Raw genomic sequence first — 27,565 nt, 5'->3', positions numbered from 1 at the left:
GTACAGATGAACTTACTTGCAAAGCAAAAGTGGAGACACAAATGTACGGAACTGATTTATTGATAGCAAGGGGGAAAGGGAGAATGGAATGAATTGGGAGATTGGGATTCACACATATACACGACTGTGTATAAAATAGATAACTAATGAGGACCTACTATGTAGCACAGGGAACTCTATAAAGTTCTCTGTGATGACCTAGATGGGAAGCAAATCTGAAAGAGAAATGGTGTATGTATACATATAACTGCTTCACTTTGTGGTACAGGAGAAACTAAAACAACATTGAAGAGCAACTGAGCTCTGATAAAAATTAATTAAAAAAATAAAATCTTCTACTCAAACTCCAGGAGACAGTGAAGGACAGGGAAGCCTAGCATGCTACAGTCTTTGCAATCGCAAAGAGTAAGACATGACATAGTGATTGAACAATAACTTTATTTGTTATCATGTGAAAACTGAACCTTTAATCCAAAGAGATAACTATGTCTTTAGCTTAAAATTAGAACTTATTAACAAGTATTACAATAGCTCACTTTTCTTTCTATTTAAACATATTTCAAATTTACCATTGATGAAATTTAGTAATATCAGGTCTCTTTTTCTAAACAAAATCAATTTTTATTTGCCCTATCATGGATGTCAATGTACTAATGCCTGAAGTTTTTGAGTATGCGTATGATTGGTTGATAAACATCTCCATTTTCACCACTAGACTTAATGCCAAAACTGTCCTAAAAATATTCAAATTAGACCAAGAATAGGCTGAAAATCAAAAGGCCTGCTATGTTCTTGGTCTGAGGTGAATAAGTAATAACATTACCTTTACAGAATTGTTTACAAAAATGTTAGCATGGAACTTGCCATAGTAGTTAATAAAATGTGACATATAATATGTACTTTGCATGCAAAGTTTCCTTCTACCAATTAAAACCTTATTTGTAAGTGTCACTAAATGCTAATTTTAAATGATTTTAGGGTCTTGTACATTTTTATTGATGAATATGTCAAAAGGATGCAAGTTCTGAATAATTGTACAAACTTCACTGCATTACAAACAGAAGCTAATAGAGAACTTATAAAGCAAAGAGATTAGATGTCAGCTTTCCTCTGTCAGCAGTGAATCTCTGGATTGAACATGTCTGATATCTAGGCTTAGTGACCCATGCCACATCCTTTACTCTTGTTTGGTATGTTCAATGAATTATAGATTTTTCAAATTAAAAAAGTAATATGTAAGGAATAAACATTTCCTCTGTCACTGAAGAGATTTATGCTGTTATGATTTTTTTGGTACTATATGTTTAGTTCTTTTTTTTTTTTTTTTTCTTGGTGATACTGTGTGGCATGTGGGATCTTAGTTTCCCAATCAGGGATCAAACCTTGTTCAGTTGCTCAGCAGTGTTCAACTCTTTGTGACCCCATGGACTGGAGCAAGCCAGGCTTTCCTGTCCTTCACCATCTCCCAGAGATTGCTCAGACTCAGGTTCATTGAGTCAGTGATGCCATCCAACCATCTCTCCTCTGAAATTCCCTTCTCACTCTGCCTTCAATCTTTCCCAGCATCAGGGTCTTTTCCAATGAGTCAGCTGTTCCCATCAGGTGGCCAATGTATTGGAGCTTCAGCTTCAGCATCAGTCCTTCTAATGAATTTTCAGGACTGATTTCTTTTAGGATTGACTGATTTGATCTCCTTGCAATCCAAGGGACTCTCAAAAGTCTTCTCCAACACCACAGTTCAAAAGCATTAATTCTTTGGCATTCAACCTTCCTTATGGTCCAACTCTCACATCCATATATGACTACTGGAAAAACCATAGCTTTGAATAGATGGATCTTTGTTGGCAAAGCAATGTCCCTGCCTTTTAATAGCTGTCTAGGTTTGTCACAGTTTTTCTTCCAAGGAGCAAGCGACTTTTAATTTCATGGCTGATCACCATCTGCAGTGATTTTGGAACCCAAGAAAAATAAAGTCTCTCACTGTTTCCAATGTTTCCCTATCTATTTGCCATGACGTGATGGGACCAGATGCCACGATCTTTGGTTTTTGAATACTGAGTTTTAAACCAGCTTTTTCACTCTTCTCTTTCACATTATCAAGAGGCTCTTTGATTCCTCTTTGCTTTCTGCCATAAGGGTAGTGTCATTTGCATATCTGAGCTTACTGACATTTCTCCCAGCAATCTTGGTTTCCACTTGTGCTTCATCCAGGCTGGCATTTCACATTAGAAGGGCATAGTCTTAAACACTAGACCACCAGGGAAATCCCTTGTTCTTAATCAGTTCAGTTCAGTCACTCAGTCATGTCCAGCTCTTTGCGACACCATGGACTGAAGCATGCCAGGCTTTCCTGTCCATCGCCAATTCCCAAAGCTTTCTCAAACTCATGTCCATTCAATTGGTGATGCCATCCAAACATCTTGTCCTCTGTCATCCCTTTCTCCTCCTGCCCTCCATCTTTCCCAGAATCAGGGTCTGTTGCAATGAGTCAGTTCTTCCCATCAGGTGGCCAAACTATTGGAGCTTCAGCTTTAGCATCAGTCCTTCCAATGAATATTCAGGACTGACTTCCTATAGGATTGACTGGTTGAATCTCCTTGCAGTCCAAGGGACTCTCAAGAGTCTTCTCCAACACCACAGTTCAAAAGGGACTCTCAAGAGTCTTCTCCAACACCACAATTCAAAAGCATCAATTCTTTGGCTTTCTATCTGGTCCAACTCTCACATCCTTACATGGCTACTGGAAAAATCATAGCTTTGACTAGATGGACCTTTGTAGGCAACGTCATGTCTCTGCTTTTAAATAACTCTCTAGGTTTATCATAGTTTTTCTTCCAAGGAGCAAGCATCTTTTAATTTCATGGCTACAGTCACCATATGAGGTGATTTCGGAGCCTCAAAAAATAAAGTCTCTCACTGTTTCCATTGTTTCTCCTCTCTTGCCATGAAGTGATGGGACCAGATGCCATGACCTTAGTTTTTTTAATGTTGAATATTAAGCCAACTTTTTCACTCTCCTCTTTCACTTTCCTTTCACTTTCTTCAGTTCCTCTTCACTTTCTGCCATAAGAGTGGTATTGTCTGCGTATCTGAGGTTATTGATATTTCTCGTGGCAATCTTGATTCCAGCTTGTGCTTCATCCTGCCCAGCGTTTCTCATAATGTATTCTGTGTAGAAGTTAAATAAGCAGGGTGACAATATACAGCCTTGACATACTACTTCCCAATTTGGAACCAGTCCATTGATCCATGTCCCATTGAAATTGTTGCTTCTTGACCTGCATACAGATTTCTCAAGAGGCAGGTCAGGTGGTCTGGTATTCACATCTCTTTCAGAATTTTCCACAGTTTGTTTTGACCCACACATTCAAAGGTTTTGGCAGAGTTAATAAAGCAGAAATAGATGTTTTTTCTGGAACTCTCTTGCTTTTTTGATGATCCAACGGATGTTGGCAATTTGGGCTCTGGTTCCTCTGCCTTTTATAAATCCAGTTTGAACATCTGGAAGTTCTCGTTTCACTTACTGTTGAAGACTGGCTTGGAGAATTTTGAGCATTACTTTACTAGCATGTGAGATGAGTGCAATTGTGCAGTATTTTGAACATTCTTTGGTATTGCTTGTCTTTGGATTGGACTGAAAACTGACCTTTTCCAGTGCTGTGGCCACCGCTGAGTTTTCCAAATTTGCTGGCATATTGAGTGCAGCACTTTCAAAGCATCACCTTTCAGGATTTGAAATAGCTCAACTGGAATTCCATCACCTCCACTAGCTTTGTTTGTAGTGATGCTTCCTAAGTCCCACTTGACTTCACGTTCCAGGATGTGTGCTCTAGGTGAGTGATCACACCATCGTGATTATCTGGGTCATGAAGATCTTTTTTGTACAATTATTCTGTGTATTCTTGGCACCTCTTCTTAATATCTTCTGCTTTTGTTAAATCCATACCATTTCTGCCCTTTTTTGTGCCCATCTTTTCATGATATCTAATTTTGGTATCTAATTTTCTTGAAGAGGTCTCTAGTCCTTCCCACTCTATTGCTTTTCTTTATATTTTGCACTGATCACTGAGGAAGGGTTTCTTATCTCTCCTTGCTATTCTTTGGAACTCTGCATTCAGATGGGTTTATCTTTACATTTCTCCTAGTTTTTTTGTTTTTTGCTTTCTTTCTTGCTTTTAGGAAAATGAGAACTATAAAATCTTTCTGCACTCCACTGTCATTACCTAGAATTTTTCTGCATAAGAAAATAAATATAAATAATCATCCTATTATGATAGATAGATTTATTTTTCTTTATTGAATTTTTAATTTTCTTAATCAATTTTAATCTATATTGAGGTAACATTGGCTTATCACATTACATGTTTCAATTTTCCAACATTATATTTCTAACTCTATATACCCTACGACATGCATGCATTCAGGCTAGGTCTCTTCAGTAGTGTCTTTGTGACTCTATGGATTACAGTCCCCTGGGGTCCTCTGTCCATGAGAATCTCTAGGCTTGAATACTGGAGTGGTTTGCCATGCCCTCCTCTAGGGAATCTTCCTGAAGCAGGGACCAAACCTACATCTCTTATGTCTCCTGCATTTGCAGGCAGTTTCTTTACCACTAGCATCACCTGGGAAGCCCTCCCTACAACATGATCACCACCAAAATTCTAGTTTCCATCCATTATCATACAGTTTACATCCTTTACCCACTTTACCCTACTACCAGTCACTTCTTTGACATCCACGGCTCTGTTCTCTGTATCTATGTCTTTGGTTTGGTTTATTCATTTATTTTGTCTGTTTATTATATTTCACATACGAATGAAATCATACAATTTTTGTCTTTCTCTGTCTGATTTAATTCACAGCATGATACCCTTATGATTCATCTGTGTTGTCGCAAGTGACAAGATTTCACTTTTTTAATGTGGGATATATATATGTGTATATATATATATATATATACACACTATAGTTCACATCTCTTTTGTCTATTTGTCTGTAGATGGGTGCTTAGGTTATTTTCTTATCTTGGCTATTATAAATAATGCAGTGATGTACATAGGAGTGCATATATCTTTCCAAATTAGTGTTTTTCTATTCTTGAGAAAAATAGCCAGAAGTGGGATAGCTGGATCATATGGTAGTTCTTATTTTGTTAAGTAATCTCCATTTAAAATTTTTAAAAATTTTTATTGGCATATAGTTGATTTGCAATGTTGTATTAGTTTCAGATGTACAGCAAAGTGCATCAGTTACACATATACATATAGTCATTCAGTTTGGTATTCTTCTCCCTTGTAGGTTATCACAGAGTGTTGTGTAGAGCTCTCGCTCCTAAGCAGTAGATCCTCATCAGGTATCTACTTTACATACAGCAGTGTGTGAATGTCAATCCCAGTCTCCCAATTTATCCCTCTCTCCCTTTCCTTCTGATAACCATGTTTGTTTTCTACATTCTATTTGGTTTTCAATAAAGGCTGAACCAGTTTATGTTTCCTCTAATAATGTATGAAAATTATCTCTTCTCCACATCCTTACCAACTTTTGTTATACCTTGCCTGTTTGATGAAAGCCATTATAACAGGTGTGGGGTGATCATCTCAATGTGGTTTTGATTTGCATTTTCCTAATAATTAGTGATGTTGAACATCTTTTCATGTAACTGCTGGCCATCTGTATATCTTCTTTGGAAAAATATCTATTCACTCTTCTATCCATTTTTAAATTGAGGTGTTTTTTCTTGTTGTTGAGTTGTATGAGTTCTTAATATATTTTGGATATTAATAACTTATCAGATATATCATTTGAAAATATCTTCTCCCATTTGGTTAAGTTGTACTTTTGTTTTATCGGTGATTTCCTTTGCTATGCAGAAGGTTTTTAGTTTAATGTAGTTCCATTTATTTACTTTTGCTTTTGTTTACTTTTTCTGAGGATTCCTATCTAAAAAGACATTACTAAGACTGATGTTAAAGAGTGTAATGCCTCTGCTTTCTTCTAGGTGTATTATGGTTTCAGGTCTTACATTCAAATCTTTAATCCATTTTGTTCTTTTTTATATGATATGAGATAATGCTCTAGTTTTATTTTTTTGCATGGGACTGTCCAGTTTTCCAAACACCATTTATTAAAGAGAATATCCATTCTCCATTGTATATTCTTTGCTTTTTTTGTCATATATTAATTGTCCATATAAGTGTGGGTTTATTTCTCAGCTCTCAATTCTGTTTCATTAATCTATGTCTATGTTTTTCTTCCAGTACTATGCTGTTCTGTTTACTATGAATTTGTAATATAGTTTGAAATCAGGGAATGTAATACCTCCAACTTTCTTCATTTTTCTCAGGATTGCTTTGGTCATCTAAGGTCTTCTGTGTTTCCATATACATTTTAGAATTTTTTGTTCTATTTATAAATAAAATATCATTGGGGCTTTAATAAGAAGTGTATAGAATGTGTAGATTTCTTTAGGAAATATGGACATTTTAACAATGTTAATTTTTTCAATCTGTGGACATAGAGTATATTTCCTTTTGCATCTCTTTCAATTTTTTTCAACAGTATATTTTAGTTCTCAGTATACAGGTCTTTTGTCTCCTTGGTTAAATTTATTCCTAGGTATTTTTCTCTTTTTTGTGTGATGGTGAATGAGATTGTGTTTATAATTTGTTTTTCTGTTAGCTTATTATTATCATATAGAAAATGTAGCCCATTTTCCTGTTGATTGTGTATCCCGTAACTTTACTGTATTTATTATTTTTAATAATTTTTGGTGGAGTCTTTAGTGTTTTATATATATAAAATTATGTTATCTGCAAATAATGCCAGTTTTGCTTCTTCCTTTCCAAATTGATTTCATTTCTTTTTTTGCCTAATTACTTTGGCTTTAACATCAAATACTTTTAAATAAAAGTGGCAAGAGTGGGCATTTTTGTGTTGTTCCTGATTTGAGAAGAGTAGCTTTCAGTTTTTCACCACTGAATATGATGTTAGCTGTGCATTTGTCATGCATGCACTCAATTGTGACTCTTCACAACCCAATGGACTGCAGCCTGCCAGGTTTCTCCGTCCATGGGATTCTCTAGTCAAGAATACTGGAGTAGGTAGACATTCTCTTCTCCAGGGTTTCTTCCAAACCCAGGAATCAAACTCAAATGTTGCAGGCAGATTCTTTACCATCTGAGCTGCCAGGGGAACCCAGATTTTTCATATATGGCTTTTATTATGTTGAGATATGTTCTTTCTTTACTCACTTTTATTCATAAATGGATATTAAATCTTGTCAAATATATTGTCTACATCTATTGTGATAATCATGTGGTTTTTATCCATCATTTGGTTAATGTAGTGTACCATGTTGTTTGATTTGTCGGTGTTCAACCATCCTTGTATCTCTGGAACGAATTCCACTTGATCATAGTGTATGATCCTTTTAATGTGTTATTTTATTTGGCTTGCTAATGTTCACTGATGACTTTTATGTTTCTGTTCATCAGGGATATTGGCTTATAATTTTCTTTTGTGTGTGTGTGGTTTGTCAAGTTTGTCAAAGTTTGGTAACAGGGTAATGCTAGCCTCATAATAAAAGTTTAAAAGTATTCCCTCCTCTTCAATTTTTTGAAAATGTTTGAGAAGGGTAGTTATTAAATCTTCTTTGAATGTTTTGTAGACCTTACCTGTGAAGTCATACGTTCCTGGGGTTTTGTTTTTTGAGAGCTTTTTGATTACTGTTTTAATGTCTCTATTAGTGATTGGTCTCTTGTGATTTTCTGTTTCTTCAATCTTGGAAAGTTGTATGGTTCTAAGGATTTGTCCATCTTGTCTAGGCTCTCCAATTTGTTGACATATGACTGTTTATAACATTCTCTTATAATCCTTAGTATGACTACGCTATCTGTTATTTCTCCTTTTTCATTTGTGATTTTATTTATAAGAGCCTTCTTTGTTTTTTCCTTAGTCTAGCTAGAAGTGTGCTGAATCTGTTATTTCTCCTTTTTCATTTGTGATTTTATTTATAAGAGCCTTCTTTGTTTTTTCCTTAGTCTAGCTAGAAGTGTGCTGATTTTGCTTTAGATAAGTTTGTATTTAAATATGTCCCCAACACTAGTGAAAAGTTTATCTCTAATTCTACAAAAGTAGCTCTTTTAATATATCTTTTAGTATATGTGGTTGTATCTGCCATAGTTATTAATTATGAAAAATTATTATTTTTATTTTGGAATATTTTTACCCATAGATAACATATGATGTACTATTAAGTATGAAGTATTTGATATAAAATGTTTTTAAGCTCAAGTAATGAATTATAAATATTTTAAATGCTTAACAAACCAGATTTTTACTAACTATAAGTATATTGCTTTTCTAAGCCCTGAAAGACTACAAGTGTTTTATAAAGCTTCCAATCCCCAAAACTTACTCGAATATCATTTGTTCTCCACTCTAATTTCTTTTCATATCAAAGCTAGAATGCTGTTTTACAAATCAGATATGATCTTGTCACCTCTTCATCCTACATAAATGATTCAATGGCTTTGATAACTCTAATGGCACAGGCTGAAAGTCTTAACATACACATCATGATCTGTTTATGTCCACCTCATTTCACACAGTCCTTCATATTCCAACTACATTGATCTTTCTCTTCAAGAATTGCTACAGTTCTTTCTGACTCAAGTAATGAATGGCACTGTTCTTTCTGTTTGGTTTTGGTATCAATCATCCCCTCCTCTATCCACAAGCCCCTCTTCCATTCATCACCAATCAAACATCTTTCACTTCAGCCTTAAATGTTACTTCCTGAAGAAGCCCTGCAGTTTCCCTAATGGCTCAGTGGTAAGGAATCCACCTGCCAGTGCAGGAGATGTGGGCTCGATCCCTGGGTCGGGAAGATCCCCTGGAGAAGGAAATGGCAAATCACTCCAGTATTCTTCCCTGGGAAATCCCATGGACAGAGGAGCTTGGGGAGCTACAATCCATGGGGTTTCAAAAGAGCAGACACAACTTAGAGACTAAACAGCAACAACAAAATAAGCCCTTACCCTTACTCCTCCCTACATTTCCCCACTCTACATCTATGCTGTTTTCTGACATATGTTCCTATGATCCTGTAATTTTCTCCTTGGCACCAACAGTATATTTGTTATTAAATATTTATTAATATTTATAGTTTATTCCCATGTCCACCTACAGTATATTCTACTACTGTAGTGTTATCATACATAATAAGTATTTAATTAATGTGTTGAAAATACAAATTAATGTTTCAATTATGCAAAGTAATATTCTATATGCTCTGATGAAATTTATAGTCATTGTGAATAGATGGTTTTCTTTCCACCTTTCCATCTTATCATTTTTACTCAACTTGTCTTTGTCAAGATACTTTTTTCCATTCAAAGCTACATTGCCATGCTGTTTAATGAAGATAAGATGAAATGCTTTGATTCAGAGGAAGAAGATTCACAGACTTTTGTATAAAAGAGAAGAAAAAAAAATGATACAGCTATTTCATCACCCCATGCTATGGCATTAATTTATATATGTTCCCAGTTAAATATTTCAACTTGTATATATGGTGTAAGTATTTGTGCAATAGGCTTATAGTTCTCAAGTAAAAATAGTTGCTGTCTTGTGAAACCTGGGCCCTGCTCAGCCTAAGCTAACTTTGCTTGTTGATGAAAATCACTATGACTATGGTGATAATACTATACTACTATAATACCATATAATGCCATACGTCTATAGTACTACTACAATAATTGTAGTTGCTGCCTACACTATTACATTGAGATTTTCTAAGCACAGCAAAAGGTAGCCATTCCAAATTAGATTGAACTGCTTAGGAAAGTAAGCATTAAATTGAGGTTTTCTTTCTCATTGAAACCATAACTTAAAAAAGCACAAAAGATATGTAACTTCAAAAGATATCAGACAGCTGTCAGAAATATTTTATATCAAATACATACCCAGTGATTTTTCCATTTGCAGGTATCACTGCAGTGCTTTTTTCCAAATAGTAAATGGATCTTGGATCTTTTGTGATTCTCTAAAACACCCATTTTCTTTATGATATAATGACAATTATTTCTTAACACTGGTGGACATAATTTAGATGATCATGCTTTAATAAGGTTTCTTTCCCTTGATACCATCTATTTTCGCTAAGGTCCTCGGCATGTGAAACTTTTAGAGTTTTCACCAAATTCTCATCCATTAGTGATACGTTATAAGATTTATGTGCAAAAATTCCATTAATATTAATGAGATTAACTTTCATAAATCTGACGTTATTGCTGATAGAGTAGATTCTAGTAACAGTAAAATTCTGTGCATTAATTAGAGAACAAATAGGGTTACTTTATCAAGTATATGAAAACATTAAAAGTTACATAATTAATATGTGAGCAATTAGTTAGTTATGAAAATTCTAGTAATTATGATAATAAAGAATTTTAAACAGTTACCATTTCATTCTGATGACTTTTTCTTTTAAGCCAACTGCTGTGAGCAATATGTATGAACAATACCCAACAAGATGGCTTGTCTGGATGTTGTGTGGAAGACTGGTTATTGCTAAAACATCTTTATTTGCATGTTATTGGTCTGAATGGAATGCACATACTACTATATCAATTCATGCCAGCTATTTCATATTCATATGAAATCTTCTTTGGCTACTCAGCACCCTCAATTCTGAACTTAGATAAATTATTTGATACTGACCTTTCCTCCCTTGTACAAATCTACTGATTTTCTCAGAAAAGCAATAGATGTGGAAATGGCCACATCAGTTGTCACTCATTCTCATTTATTTGGGCTTCTTCTGTGGCTCTGGCAGTAAGAATCTGCCTGCAATGCAGGAGACCCAGGTTTGATCCCTAAAGTCAGGAAGTACCCTGGAGAAGAGCAAAGCAACCCACTCCAGTATTCTTGCCTAGAGAATCTCATGGACATAGGAGCCTGGTGGGTACAATCCACAGAGTTGCAGAGACTCGGACATGACTGAGTGACTTCATTTTTTCAAGTCTTTTCATTTATTTATTATAATTTCAATAAACATTTATTAAACATTTATTATTTACTAGTAAATGCCAGAGATATAAAGAAATTTATCTCTTCCCTAAAGGAATCATGGTCTACCAATAAACATAAATGTGCAAAATAGAAATGCAAATATATAGTGGTGATTATGCATAATGAATTATGGAAGCTCAGAGAGGAGGAACTCATTGAACTTTTGGGGTAGATGATGTAGATGATCTGGAGAGGGTAGGAAAGCTGAAAAAGGAATCGTCTATATTCTTGTATTCTAATTAGCTTGTACTCTAGGATCAATAAGGACTTCAATATCCAAGTTTGGGATTTAATCAGGTAAAAACCCCATAATTTTATATTTTTCTTTTAACTGTATCATGCAATATTTTCATTATTAATTTTTTGTATAGGTAAGAGAGGTTGGGCAGATTGAAAACAACAGAAGGTCTCCCTGGGCCTGCTAGACAATGGATCTGCTGATCAGATTGAGGTCATTGTCTCTTAACCTTCAAACTCACCTCATGCTGTTAGGATAAGCCCCATTCAAATCCCACCTCTTGTCTCTTGCCTCTTGCAGTTAGTCTTCTGATAAATGAATCTCCAAGTGTGATGCCTCTGTCTAAAACCTCCTTCTCACTCCTCATAGCAAACCTCAGTAACTTGCAAGGCCCACCAGATCTTCAAATTCCATACCCTGCCAGTACTTTCAGTCTTCGTTACCCTCTGGTTCCAACTTGCCTTGTTGCATTAGTCAAACAGAATCCCTTGAAATTACCTGACCCTTCCCTTCTTTTTCATGAAGATGCCTATGCAATAAAAGCTGCTTTCTCTAGCTTAGTCTTTTTTTTCCTTGTAAAAGTTCATTCTGCCTTCTAAAATCAAAGGCCACTGTGTTAGTTTTCATTGCTGATGTAACAAATTGCCATAAATCCAGGGGCAAATTTATTATCTTCCAGTTCTGGAGGTCAGGAATCTGAAATAGGTTTTGTAGGGCTAAAAGTAAGGTTTCAGGAGGACTGTATTCCATCTGCAGTCTCTAGAAGATGATATGGCCCCTGGCCTTGTCCATTTTCCCAGGGTCACTTGTATTCCTTGATACATGAGCCTTCCTCTACCTTCAAAGCAAGAAGTATAGCATCTTCAAATTGGGCCCACTAGGATAACCCAAAATAGTCTTCCCATCACTGGATCTTTAACTTAACCACATTTTCACAGTCCCTTTTGCCAAGTAAGGTAACATATTCACAAGTTTGCAAGACTAAAATATAGATATCTTAGATTATTACTTTACCTACCCTAGTCTCCTTCTCTGTAAGAGGCATATCTTCCCCATCCCCTCACCCAGGGTATATTATTCCCATAACATATGTATTAGTCAGCTCAGGCTACCATAACAAAATACTGGGTGGCTTAAAAAATAGAAACTTATTTTTCACAGTTCTGGGTGCTAGAAGTCCAAAATAAGGGTGCTAGTGTTGTCAGATTCTAGTGAGAGCTGTCTTCTAGGTTTTCACCTTCTTGTCGGGTAACACATGATGAAGAGTGAACTCCAGTGTCTTTTCCACTCTTATAGTGTACTAGTTCTACCAGATCAGTGCTCCACCCCTATGATCTTATTTAACCTTAATCATGTCCTTAAAGACTCTCCGATAAATCACATGGGGGACTAGGGCTCTCAGAATCATGTACATATGAGTCATTCCTGTATTATAATTTATCTTTCTCACATCCTCCTTAGTTAGGCTTGGAGATAGTTAAAGTACATGTCTTTTCAATACTGTAAGACAAGTGCTTCAAAAATAACAACTATTTGTTTAACCAAAAACGTTTGATTTAAGGTAGAAAAATCATCTCAGCACTCCTTTGAGAAGATCAATTTAACTACATGTGAAATTAACTGTAACAGGAGAAATTGCCAACAGAGACCATTGTTGTTTTTGTTTTGTTCAGTCACTAAATTGTATCCAACTCTTTTCTACCCCATGGACTGCAACACACCAGGCTCCTCTGTCCTCCACTATCTCCCAGAGTTTGCTCGAATTCATGAGCAAAATTGAGTCGGTGATACTATCTAACCACCTCATCCTCGGCCACCCCTTCTCTTTTTGCCTTCAGTCTTTCCCAGTATCACAGTCTTTTCCAATGAATCGGCTCTTTGCCTCACAATAGCCAAAGTATTGCAGCTTCACCTTCAGCAACAGTACTTCCAATGAATATTCAGGGTTGATTTCCTTTAGGATTGACTTGTTTGACTCCTTGCTGTCCAAGGAACTCTCAAGAGTCTTCTCCATGTCCTGGCTATTATAAACAGTGCTGCGATGAACATTGGGGTGCACGTGTCTCTTTCAGATCTGGTTTCCTCAGTGTGTATGCCCAGAAGTGGGATTGCTGGGTCATATGGCAGTTCTATTTCCAGTTTTTTAAGGAATCTCCACACTGTTTTCCATAGTGGCTGTACTAGTTTGCATTCCCACCAACAGTGTAAGAGGGTTCCCTTTTCTCCACACCCTCTCCAGCATTTATTGCTTGTAGACTTTTGGATAGCGGCCATCCTGACTGGCATGTAATGGTACCTCATTGTGGGCAACCTAGATGCCCATCAGCAGATGAATGGATAAGGAAGCTGTGGTACATATACACCATGGAATATTACTCAGCCGTTAAAAAGAATTCGTTTGAATCAGTCCTAATGAGATGGATGAAACTGGAGCCCATTATACAGAGTGAAGTAAGCCAGAAAGATAAAGAACATTACAGCATACTAACACATATATGTGGAATTTAGAAAGATGGTAACGGTAACCCTATATGCAAAACAGAAAAAGAGACACAGAAATACAGAACAGACTTTTGGACTCTGTGGGAGAAGGTGAGGGTGGGATGTTTTGAAAGAACAGCATGTATATTATCTATGGTGAAACAGATCACGAGCCCAGGTGGGATGCATGAGACAAGTGCTCGGGCCTGGTGCACTGGGAAGACCCAGAGGAATCGGGTGGAGAGGGATGTGGGAGGGGGGATCGGGATGGGGAATACGTGTAAATCTATGGCTGATTCATATCAATGTATGACAAAACCCACTGAAATGTTGTGAAGTAATTAGCCTCCAACTAATAAAAAAATTAAAAAAAAAAAAAAAGAGTCTTCTCCAGCACCACAGTTTGAAAGCATCAGTTCCTCAGCACTCAGCCTCTTTATGGTCCAGCTCTTACATCTATGCATGACTAATGGAAAAAAAACATAACTTTGACTATACAGACCTTTGTCGGCAAAGTGATGTCTCTGCATTCTAATACACTGTCTAGGTTTGTCATAGCTTTCCTTCCAAAGAACATCCTTTAATTTCATGGCTGCAGTCACTGTCTGCAGTGATTTTGGAGCCCAATAAAATAAAATCTGTCACTGCTTAGATTTTTCCCCCTCCTATTTGCCATGAAGTGATAGGACTGGATGCCATGATCATAGTTTAGGGAAAGGCTTAGGGGTAGGCTATGGTCTGTGACAGACATGATAGTGAGAAGACCCCCAGTGGTACATATACTTAATTAAAATTTATCCATGACCATTGCCCTCAGTTATCTTTGCTATTTCTACAGATCTCTTCCATTTGGCAAGATAACATTGACAAAATAAAAGTGAACACTGCCATGAAAAAGCAAAAGAAAGTCTTAAGACCCAGAATGAGTAATATTTTAACTTACCTTCCAGATCATGGTGATTCCATTTATCAGAAATCACTTGGAATTACAAACCTGTACACATTGATCTCAATTATATTTTCTCCTCTAAATTCACTTTAGAACTGATAAATTAAGCATCACAGATATAAGTGCCTTAATAAACAACTATTTAATGAACAATGTCAAGAATATACTGAAGTGTTTCTACTTGATTTTACTAATATATAAATGAAATTATAGCGCTGAATTAATGTTGAAAGTAAGTAATGCTTCTTATTTATATCTGAAGTAGTTACAAGATGTTTTATATCTCATTATGTTATTTCAGTGGACTACTTTTGAGTCAGAATCAGAAATGAGATTTTTACAAATTCTTATTTTATTCAGAACCAGGACTAGAAATAGTCATATGATTAGAGAGATTTTCTATGAGAGATTTTTATTAGAATGCTGTATTCATCTTTGTTATATTCGAGATGAGTAAAGCTGTAAATTGTTTATTCTCCCAGCTCATTATCCATGACCATATTTTACACAGGATAAAGTTCATGCCAATGTAAATACTGAGACAACATTCTTTATACAATAATGTTAAGAATTGTCAAGTTAATGTATGCAAAAATACTCTATTTTCATAATATATGAATGAAATATGATTGTCCTCATAGGGCTTCCCTTATGGCTCAGATGGTAAAGAATCCACCTGCAATGTGGGAGACCTGGGTTTGATCCCTGGGTTGGGAAGATCCCCTGGAGAATGGAAAGGTTACCCACTCCAGTATTCTGCTCTGGAGAAGTCCATGGACTTTACAGTCCATGGGGTCACAAAGAGTCAGACACGACTGAGAAACTTTCACTGCATAGAAACTATAATTTAGCAAATGGTATGAATGGTTAAGTTACCAAAATATTTCACTAAATGGGTTTTTTGGTTGTTTTGTGGAACAGAAATTCATTCAAAGGGAAAAAGAGGGTTATTTTAACACTTGAACAGAACTTCATAAAACACAATAGGAAATTTGCCTCAACTTTATGAAAATGTAAAACAGGATCTTGTCTGATTTGTTGTTACCTGCAACTCTTAAAACGAGACCTTCTGAGAGAATATTTTTTACTCTGCAGAGATTAGAGATGGATCGATGCTCAGGTCAATCACATAGGAAAAGCACCAAAGGTTGCAAAAATGACATCTTAGGCCCAAATCTGCTGTAGAGGCCATGACTGTGGGAGGTGGAAGCCCCCAGAGTTAGGTCAGCAGGGAGGAAACATCGCTTAGGTATGATATACATAAGACTGGCCAGATACTTGAAAACCCAATGAAGAAAGTTTGGACTAATTCAAAGTTTGGACTATTTCATTAGTTCTATAAAGTACATACCTGTGGGTACTTATTGACTACATTATATCTCTTTTCAGAAGCTACTCTGAATTAGATGTGGGATAGTTTCAGATAATCCTTTTAATGGACTTACATTTTTCCTATTTTTCATCTTTATCAGTTTGTTTCCATTGTTGTAAGATTTTTCTCAACTTCACTTTCAATATTTCTATTTTTTTGAATAAATACCCACTATCACCATCCTTTTTTTTTTAATTTCCAAGACTTCTTTTTTGTTTTATGACCATTTATCTTATGGCCTTCAGTTCTTATTTAGCAAATGCAATATCATCTTTCATTCCTCTGAAAATAATAAATTCCTTCTTGTCTAAATTTACTTCTGGTCTTTATAATGTTCTGCCTCTGTTTCCTCAGAGTCTGCTTCTATGAGTATATGTTTTGATTTCTTTCTGCCAGTTTAGGTACTTTTCTCAAATATCTGTCATTCTTTGGCACTCACAAGGATATTGTAACCTCTGTAGGTGGGAGTGGCTTGAAAGGAAAAGAATTTATTGTAAGACCCCCAGATAAAGATTCCTGTACATTTTTTTTTTTTTTCTGCTTGTTCTGTCAGGTTTCCTGAGATGAATTTCTCAATCTCTTACTTTGGAGTACAAGTCTAGCACAAATGCACCCTCCTGAGGGAGTGTAGAGAAAAAATATATATATCAGGTAGATTTTCACTTAAACCTTCTGCTTGCAGTACATAATTCCCTCCCTTCTTCCTGGTATCCTTTGGAGCAGGACTTGGTTCAGAGAATCCAGTAACATCCCTAAAATAGTGTGGAAAGGTATCTATTAGTCCAACTCCTCTTCATAAGAACTTAGCCACCTGTTATTTTCAGCTTTTTATATCCAATTTCTGAGAAATTTAGATCTTTAGTTTAGATCACTTCAACTCTAAGTGACTCCTTTCTCTGTAGATTTAGAGTTTAATAGATCCCAACATTCTAAGTCAGATATTGGATTTCCATCTACTTTTAATTTTCCAAAATTTTGTTGTCATGTCTAATCTTCTTTATCTGCTGTTAGCTCTTCTCTCTCCTTCATGTCCTAGTATATTTAATCCTTTTGTGTTTACCTTAATTTTAGTGTGCTCTCTGGGGATGAGCTAAAAGTATGCATGTTGGCATATGCATATGCATTTTGGCCACTTGTATGTATTCCTTGGAGAAATGTCTATTTAGGTCTTCTGCCCATTTTGGTTGGGTTATTTGTCTTTTTAGCTGTATGTATATTTTGAACATTAATCCCAAGTAGCATCATTTGCAAATATTTTCTCCTAGTCTCTAAGTTATCATTTCATCTTGTTTATGGTTTTCTTTGCTGTACAAATCTTGTTAAGTTTAGATCCCCCCCCCCCTTTTTTTTTTTGCTTTTATTTCTATTTCCTTAGGATAGTCAGCAAACTGATTTTACTGGCTGAGGATAATAGAAGTCTAGAATCACTATGAGACCATAATATTAAACCATACTATTATCACTACCCCATGTAAAACCTTGTTTGTGTTTAAATAAATCTATCAAATATCATTTGTATGATCAATGTGTGAGTCGTTTTTAAAAATCATGTATTAATTCAAGTTGCCTAGTGTTTTAGAATGGAAATATTGAAATGTTTTTAAAAATTTATTGAACTATAGTTTATTTACAGTACTATAGGAGTTTCAGGTATATAGCACAGTGATTTAATCTTTTATAGATTATATTCCATTTAAAGTTACTTCAAAATAATTGATATATTTTTCTATGCACAACATATCCTTGTTGCTTATCTGTTTTATACAGTGTAGTTCACATCTTTTAATCCCCTTCCCCTATCTTGTTCCTACTTCCTTTCCTTTTCCTACTGGTAATAACTAGTGTGTTCTTTGTATCTGTGAGGGAGCTATTATAGTTTCAAGTAACACTGAACACATTATGTCATTAGTCTGTTCAATAGATCATCATGAATTCTTTGGAAATTATTGATCTATAAAAGGCAACATCCTAATGGATTCTATTTATAATATTCTTCTTTGGATATATTTGCTGCACATTTCTGACAATCAACTAACTAAAGAAATGTCTTTCACATTTATACCAGGAAAATAAGCTGTTATTATGTTTAGTTTACCAGTAAACAATATCTAGTATAGTTGTATGTTTTATCTTTCTTCAGTGCAGCTGTAAAGGCATAAAAATAAAATGATCATAAGCATTGTTCAGGTTTAAAAATGTATCCCAGAAGATCTTTTCTGCTTTGTTCTGTAGTATCAGGAAGATTGTGGTTTCATAGATACTTTCTGTAATTGTGCTACAAGAAAATTTTGAGTAGAAATCTTAGAGCAGTGTATTCAACAAATGGTTAGTAGACCTCTTCTAAGAGCTGGTCCTCGGGTTCAATGCAGGGCATTTATTTTAATAGTAGTTTTTATTTTCTTTAAACTTTATTAATGACTAACTTTCCAAATGATAGTATTAAAACACACACACCAAATTAACATAAATCGGTTTTAATGTTTATAGACCTAAGTCTCTTTTCTAAGAAGAGTCAGGAGAGAGGACTGCAATGACCTTTAAATGTTAAGGAGTGCTAATTATACCTAGACATTATATATTATATTTTAATATATTGAAATATTATAACTATATCTGAATCTAAATAAGTAGCAATTTTATTTAATTCCCGGCATATGTAGTAACTGTACCAGAGCATGGGAGATATGAAGGTGTAAGACATGGTATGGTCACTTAAAAGTGATAAAGCACAGAAATATCTTTTTTTCTCTAAGAATTGGGTACTGTGTGCATGTTTGTGTGTGTGAAATATGAGGGGAAAAAGTGTATATTTGTTGTATAGACAACTTTTATTGTTTTGACCTCACAATCCATACATGCTCAAATCATATTTAGCTTTCTCAAATTACTTCCATGTCAAAAATCCTACTAGTTTATTTTCTGTAATTTCTTAATAGCTAGATCAAAGGTAAAGTATTTACTCCTGCCTTAATAAGCTAGATATTAAACAAAAATGTAAAACCTTCTCATGTAAATTCTCATTTTTTAAGTCAATAGGAAATCTGATTTTCAGTTTTGTGTGAAAAGCTAGATAATAATAATCATGTAGGTAGACAGTGTCACCAGTTCAGATGCTCACAAGAGAATGCATTGTTTGATTTAATATTGAGGTTTTTTTTTTTTCCCATTTATTTTTATTAGTTGGAGGCTAATTACTTTACAATATTGTAGTGGTTTTTGTCATACGTTGACATGAATCAACCATGGATTTACATGTGTTCCCCATCCTGAACCCCCCTCCCACCTCCCTCTCTACCCGATCCCTCTGGGTCTTCCCAGTGCACCAGGCCCGAGCACTTGTCTCATGCATCCAACCTGGGCTGGTGATCTGTTTCACCCTAGATAATGTACATGTTTCGATGCTGTTCTCTCTAAACATCCCACCCTCGCCTTCTCCCACAGAGTCCAAAAGTCTCTTCTGCACATCTGTGTCTCTTTTTCTGTTTTGCATATAGGGTTATTGTTACCATCTTTCTAAATTCCATATATATGTGTTAGTATACTGTAATGGTCTTTATCCTTCTGGCTTACTTCACTCTGTATAATGGGCTCCAGTTAAAGCCTAATCTATGCCAAGTACTCCGTCAGTTACTGAGAACTGATGTGAATAAGGTAACAAAAATAGTTCTAACCTGACTTATGCTTGGTGGAGAAAAGCGACAATTTTAAAAAAATAAAGCTTTTCATATCTTTGAGGACAGTGCAAACATAAATTGACAGGAAACTTTGGAGACATGGAGGAAATCTTACAGTGTAAATGTAGCAGATGCTTAATGTCCCTGCTCACATCCCTTCAGTGGGCTGCATCTCATTTCTAATTCCAGCATCTGCATTTCTTGGCCAGATTTGTTTTTTTCTCTGAAGACATCAAAAGGGCACACAGCCTTCATGGTTGGCAAGGCCAGGAAATAATCCTCAGTCAGTGGCTGGGAGGAGCGTGTGGCGATCAAGGCTTCTTCCCTCCTGGGTGGGTTAATCCTGAGATGTGTATGTTGCTGTTTCCAAAGTTTCCCCATATGTTCAATTCTAATCATCCTTTGATAGTGGACCTTTTATTGGCTGCCTTTCCTCCCTTGAATGACTCCCCAGTTCTCCTACAAGGTTTTCCTCTACTTCTCAAATAAACAGTGCACTGAAATTCTGTCACATATCTGCTTCTGGTGGATATTTGACTATACAAGTGGCTACAGGAAGAAAAGTCTGTGAATAGGACACTAAAACTGGAATGCCTGTGAGACAAATGGAAAAAAAAAAAAAAACTCCCTTTGAAAATAACTTAGGAGAATGGTACCCCCTGACATGCTGGAGTATCACATTGGCAAGAATCTCATATGTGGTGACTTGGGTTGAGCTGTAGGTGGAGAAAGAAGCAATAGTTTATATGACATCTCCAGCACTTGAGAGAGCTTAAGGACTTGGATTTAGTTGGTTGTTGGAAATGAAGATAATGCACTAAGGAGAGGAGGACATGCTCAAATTATTAATTAAATGATTGAAGTGAAGTGAAATGAAGTGAAATCGCCCAGTCGTGTCCAACTCTGTGACCCCCATGTACAGTAGCCTGCACCAGGCTCCTCCATCCATGGCATTGTCTAGGCAAGAGTACTGCAGTGGGTTGCCATTTCCTTCTCCAGGGAATCTTCCCGACCCAGGGATCGAACCCAGGTCTCCCGCATTGATAGACAGATACTTTACCATCTGAGCCACCAGGGAAATCCAATTAAATGATTAATAATTATTAATTCAGGACATGGTGTGAAGGCCAAATAGTCTCTGTTACAGCACTTACGGAGATCCTTATTTTTGGCAAACAAAGAGCAGATTTGTAGAAAATCTGGTTTAGAGGCTTGTTGTAAAACTAGAACTACAAAGAAAGTTATATTGAAATCCCTGAAGTGGTTCCTCCTACAAACATCCCACTCAAGGCCATAAATCAGAAGAAATAACACATACTAACTGGATTAATGTCACATTCAAAGTCCTGAAAGTTGTCGAAACCCATATTGATTATGAGAGATGACACTGGAATGTGACAATCTTGTTCAAACAGCGGCCACAATCACATCACTGTGGTATATACTGCATTGTTTGTTTTGGAAAAATAAGTTAAATAAGCATAACTTTTTGAGTATTTTATTACATTGAATAGTGCTCCCTCAAAAAAAAAGAGATATAACTAAATCATAATCCTTGGTATCTGTGAAAGTAGTCATATGGGATTAGAGTCCACCCTAATGAGAATATCCTTGTAAGTAACAGAAAAGGACACCCAGAAACACAGGGAAAAAGCCATGTGAAGGCAAAGGCAGGGATTGGACTTATGTTGTCAGGAGCTAAGAAACCACCAGGAGCTGGAGGAGGTCAGAAAAGATTCTTTGCTAGAGTCTTCAATGGAGAATGGCTCTGCTAAGACCTTGATTTTGGGTTTCTGGGCTCCAGTTATATGAGAGCATAAATTTTCATTATTTTAAGCAAATAGAGCAACTCTAAATTTCTAAAATAAAAATGCTGCCTCTGACTTCACTAATTGCAGTTGGTTCTTGTGCATACCCTAAGGAAACAAAATTATCAGTGCAAGGGTAAGTTTTAAGGGCTTGAGCAGGAGTGTTCATGATAAAAGCAGGATTGTGGCACATATCCTAGGGCACAATTGCAGTTTAGGAGGGAAATTTGTCTTCTATACTTTTCTTGAAAGTTAGAATCCTCAACATTCATACACATTTTTTATGTAGTTTTTTTACCTCAATTGTAGTACCTCTGACACAAACTACTTACCTAGAGTTGAATTAACTCACCTTCCTTGTGCCTTGGTTTTTTCATGCACAGAATGAGGGATTTCAAACAGGAAAAACAAAAAAAATCTTTTTGTTCTAAAATAAATTCATTGTAATTCCCTGATATATTTAAACATAAATCAATGAAATTTGCCATAAGATTATGAAATTTATTAATAAAAGTACATGTATAGAATTGGTCAATGTTGTTTAATTATTGCCACAAAGATTCATTAGTTTAGTTGTCTGCATTTTAACTGCCTATATTTAATCTATTTATCTCCTTTCATTTGTGAAGTAGTACAATGATTCAAACACATGGATTTTGTAAGCACTGGCAGAATCAAATGTTGATTCAGCTCTTCCTTATTCAGTGGTACAATTAGATTATGTTCAATACCATTGACTATGTTACCTAGTTTACATATTCACTTAAAATATTAGCAACTAAGCATCACTATGTAGACTTAATGTTGAGATAAGAAATTTACCTCTAATAATTAAAGTTTTATTTAGGGCCATTAAAATCCCTTTTTTTTCTTCTTAATGAACTAAAACCAGTTTTCATCTATATTTGAATATAAATGCTGACATATGATAAATAAATTAAGGATACATCAGTTGGTGATTCAAAGAGTGGGACATACACAAATAAACAAATATATATTCAATATTTTATAAATTTGCTGTGCATTTACTGTACAAAATCTTTTTCTTCTTCAGAAACATACCCACTGTTTTTTTTTACCTGTTATAAAATAGCATTTTGTTTCTTTATTGAATATATTAGTTTCTAAATTTATTAAATTTAGAAGATATCAAAGATTGCTGTGGTCTTCAATATCTGTTTTCCCCTTTATCTTAGTAATAGAATTCATTGTTTTTGTTGGACCCTGATTTCTCAGTTCAGTTCAGTTCAGTTGCTCAGTCGTGTCCGACTCTTTGCAACCCCATGAACCTCAGCACGCCAGGCCTCCCTGTCCATCACCAACTCCCAGAGTTTACCCAAACTCATGTCCATTGAGTCTGTGATGCCATCCAATCATTTCGTCCTAGGTCATCCCATTCTCCTCCTGCCCTCAATCTTTCCGAGTATCAGGGTCTTTTCAAATGAGTCAGCTCTTCACACAAAGTGGCCAAAATATTGGAGTTTCATCTTCAACATCAGTCCTTCCAATGAACACCCAGGACTGATCTCCTTTAGGATGGACTGGTTGATCTCCTTGCAGTCCAAAGGACTCTCAAGAGTCTTCTCAACACCATAGTTCAAAAGCATCAATTAGTCGGCACTCAGCTTCCTTTATAGTTCAACTCTCACATCCATACATGACTACTGGAAAAACCATAGCCTTGACTAGGTGGACCTTTGTTGACAAAGTAATGTCTCTGCTTTTTAATATGCTATCTAGGTTGGTTACAACTTTTCTTCCAAGGAGCGTCATTTAATTTCATGACTGCAGTAACTATCTGCAGTGATTTTGGAGTCCCCCAAAATAAAGTCTGTCAATGTTTCCATTGTTTCCCCATCTATTTGCCATGAAGTGATGGGACCAGATGCCATGATCTTAGTTTTCTGAATGTTGAGTTTTAAGCCAACCTTCTCACTCTCCTTTTTCACTTTCATGAAGAGATTCTTTAGCTCTTTCTTCACTTTCTGCCATAAGGGTGGTGTCATCTGCATATCTGAGGTTATTAATATTTAGCCCAGCAATCTTGACTTCAGCTTGTGCTTCATCCAACCCAGCATTTCTCATGATGTACTCTGCATATAAGTTAAATAAGTAGGGTGACAATATACAGCCTTGACATACTACCTCCCAATTTGGAGCCAGTCTGTTGATCCATGTCCGGTTCTAACTGTTGATTTTTGACTTGCATACAGATTTCTCAGGAGGCAGGTCAGATGGTCTGGTATTCCCATCTTTTGAAGAATTTTCCACAGTTTGTTGTGATCCACAAGTTAAAGGCTTTGGCATAGTTAATAAAGCAGAAGTGTCTCTTTTGAACACTCTTGCTTTTCTGATGATCCAATGAATGTTGGCAATTTGATCTCTTGTTCCTCTGCCTTTTCCAAATCCAAAACTTGAACATCTGGAAGTTCATGGTTCACATCCTGTTGAAGCCTGGCTTGGAGAATTTTGAGCACTACTTTGCTAGTGTGTGAGATGAGTGCAATTGTGCGGTAGTTTGAGCATTTTTTGGCATTGCCTTTCTTTGGGATTGGAATGAAAACTGACCTTTTCCAGTCCTGTGGCCACTGCTGAATTTTCCAAATTCGCTGGCATATTGAGTGCAACACTTTCACAGCATCATCTTTTAGGATTTGAAATAGCTCAATTGGAATTCCATCACCTCCCATAGCTTTGTTCATAGTGATGCTTGCTAAGGCCCACCTGACTTCACATTCCAGGATGTCTGGCTCTAGGTGAGTGATCACACCATCCTGATTATCTGGGTCATGAAGATCTTTTTTGTACAGTTCTTCTGTGTATTCTTGCCTCCTCTTCTTAATATCTTCTGCTTCTGTTAGGTCCATACCATTTCTGTCCTTTATTGTGCCCATCTTTGCATGAAATGTTCCCTTGGTATCTTTAATTTTCTCTCTAGTCTTTCCCATTCTATTGTTTTCATCTATTTCTTTTCATTCATCACTGAGGAAGGCTTTCTATCTCTTCTTGCTATTCTTTGTAACTCTACATTCAAATGAGTATATCTTTCCTTTTCTTCTTTGCCTTTCACTTCTCTTCATTTCACAGCTATTTGTAAGGTCTCCTCCAAAAAACATTTTTCATTTTTGTATTTCGTTTTCTTGGAGTTGGTCTTGATCACGGCCTCCTGTACAATGTCACGAACCTCCGTCCATAGTTCTTCAGGCACTCTGTCTATCAGATCTAATTCCTTGAATCTATTTATTACTTCTAAGACTGAAGCAACTTAGCAGCAGCAGCACTGTATAATCATAAGGGATTTGATTTAGGTCATACCTGAATGGTCTAGTGGTTTTCCCTACTTTATTCAGTTTAAGTTTGAATTTGGCTATAAATAGTTCATGATCTGAGCCACAGTCAGCTCCCAGTATCATTTTTGATGACTGTATAGAGCTTCTCCATCTTTGGCTACAAAGAATATAATCTGATTTCGGTATTGACCATCTGGTGATGTCCATGTGTAGAGTCTTCTCTTGTGTTGTCAGAAAAGGTTGTTTGCTATGACTAGTGCGCTCTCTTGGCAAAACTCAATTAGCCTTTGCCCTGCTTCATTCTGTACTTCAAGGCCAAATTTGCCTGTTACTCCAGGTATTTCTTGACTTCCTACTTTTGCATTCCAGTCCACTGTAATGAAAAGGACATGTTTTTTTGGATGTTAGTTCTAGAAGGTCTTGTAGATCTTCATAGAACCATTCAACTTCAGCATTACTAGTCAGAGCATAGACTTGGATTATTGTGATATTGAATGGTTTGCCTTGTGAATGAAAATAAATCATTCTGTCATTTTTGAGATTGCATCCAAGTATTGCATTTCAGACTCTTTTGTTGACAATGATGGCTACTCCATTTCTTCTAAGGGATTTTTGCCCACAGTAGTAGATATAATGGTCACCTGAGTTAAATACACACATTCCAGTCCATTTTAGTTCACTGATTCAAAAATGCCGATGTTCACTCTTGCCATCTCCTTTTTGACCATGTCCAATTTGCCTTGATTCATGGACCTAGCATTTCAGGTTCCTATGCAATATTGTTCTTTACATAATCAGACTTTACTTCCATCAGCAGTCACATCCACAATTGGGTGTTATTTTTGCTTTGGCTCTGTCTCTTCATTCTTCCTGGAGTTATTTCTCCACTGATCTCCAGCAGCATATTGGGCACCTACCGACCTGGGGAGTTCATCTTTCAGTGTTCTATCATTTTGCCTTTTCATGCTGTTCATGGGGTTCTCAAGGCAAGAATACTGAAGTGATTTGCCCTTCCCTTCTCCAGTGGATCAGGTTTTGTCAGAACTCTTCACCATGACCCGTCCATCTTGGGTGGCCCTACATGCCATGGCTCATAGTTTCATTGAGTTAGACAAGGCTGTGGTCCATGGCATCAGATTGGTTAGTTTTCTGTGATTGTGGTTTTCATTCTTTCTGCCCTCTGATGGAGAAGAATAAAAGGCTTAAGGAAGCTTCCTGATGGGAGAGATTGACTGAGGGGGAAACTAGGTCTTGTTCTGATGTGTGGGGCCATGCTCAGTAAATCCTTAATCCAATTTTCTGTTGATGGGCAGGGTTGTGTTCCCTTCCTACTGTTTGATCTGAGGCCAAACTATGGTGGAGGCAATGAAGTTAATGGCGACCTCCTTCAAAAGGTCCCAGCACATAGTGCTGCACTCCGTGCCCCCCGCCCTGCAGCAGGCCACCTCTGACCCACGCCTCTGCCATGCCTCATGGCAAATGGATGGGAATAAAATGGAAACTATGAAAGATTTTAATTTCTTGGCCTCCACAATCACTGCAGATGGAGACTGCAGCCATGAAATTAAAAGATTATTGCTCCTTGGAAGAGAAGCTATGACAAAAAAACTAGATAGCATATTAAAAAGCAGAGACATCACTTTGCCTACAAAGGTCCATATAGTCAAAGCTATCCTTTTTCCAGAAGTCATGTATGGATGTGAGATTTGGACCATAAAGAAGGCTGAGTGCTGAAGGACTGATGCTTTCAACCCGTGGTGCTGGAGAAAACTCTTGAGAGTCTCTTGAATAGCACGGAGATGAATCCAGTATATCCTAAAGGAAATCAACCCTGAAAACTCACTGGACAGACTGATGCTGATGCTGAAGCTGAAGTTCCAGTACTTTGGCTATGTAATGCAAAGAGCCAACTCTTTGGAAAAAACCTTGATGCTGAGAAAGAATGAGGGCAGGAGAAGGGAGCAACAGAGGATGAAATGTATGGATGGCATCATTGACTCAATGGAAGTGAGTTTGAACAAGCTCTGGGAGTTTGTGAAGAACAGGAAAACCTGCCATGCTGCAATCCATGAGCCTGCAAAGAGTTAAACATGCATGGCTGAGTGACTGAACAACAATAGTCCTACTTGATACCAATAATAACTAGATAACCCTTAAAATGGAATCAAAAAAGGTTTTTTTCAGTAGGTTTCAATTTTTGTATAAGAAGTAACTGAAAAGCCTGAAGAAAATTTTGCAGCAAAAAAAAAAAAAAAGGATCATTTTAACCAATGGACTTGTAGAGCTTTATGGCAAGGGTTAGAAGCAGAACAGGTAGAAAGGGGATAACATAACTTGAAAAGTGAAAATCACTCAATTGTAACTGATTCTGTGCGACCCTATGGACTACACAATCCATGGAATTCTCCAGGCCAGAATACTGGAGTGGGTAGCCTTTCCCTTTCTCCAGGGCTATCTTCCCAACTTAGTGATCGAACCCAGGTCTCCCGCATTGCAGGCAGATTCTTTACCAACTGAGCTATCAGGAAACTTAACAAAATATAAATGACAAGCAAAAGATACTACCTGACATAGTTACTCTACAATTGTGTATAACACCTTTAAGTGTCTCAGGATCACCCTTCATTCTTAACTATTGCCTTTGGTGTGCACGTCTCAAACTCACAGATGGCATAAATAC

General features: G+C 36.5%; 1 long non-coding RNA gene across 1 annotated transcript in view; it reads left to right on the top strand.

Moving 5' to 3' along the window:
- LOC122705612 overlaps window positions 1-27,565 on the top strand; it is a 577,195-nt gene that overhangs the window by 104,292 nt on the left and 445,338 nt on the right. The gene's annotated exons all lie outside the window — the stretch shown is intronic.

The sequence above is a fragment of the Cervus elaphus genome, chromosome 12, assembly GCF_910594005.1.
Source record: "Cervus elaphus chromosome 12, mCerEla1.1, whole genome shotgun sequence".
Taxonomy (NCBI): domain Eukaryota; kingdom Metazoa; phylum Chordata; class Mammalia; order Artiodactyla; family Cervidae; genus Cervus; species Cervus elaphus.
This window is presented reverse-complemented; position numbering and strand designations above follow the sequence as displayed.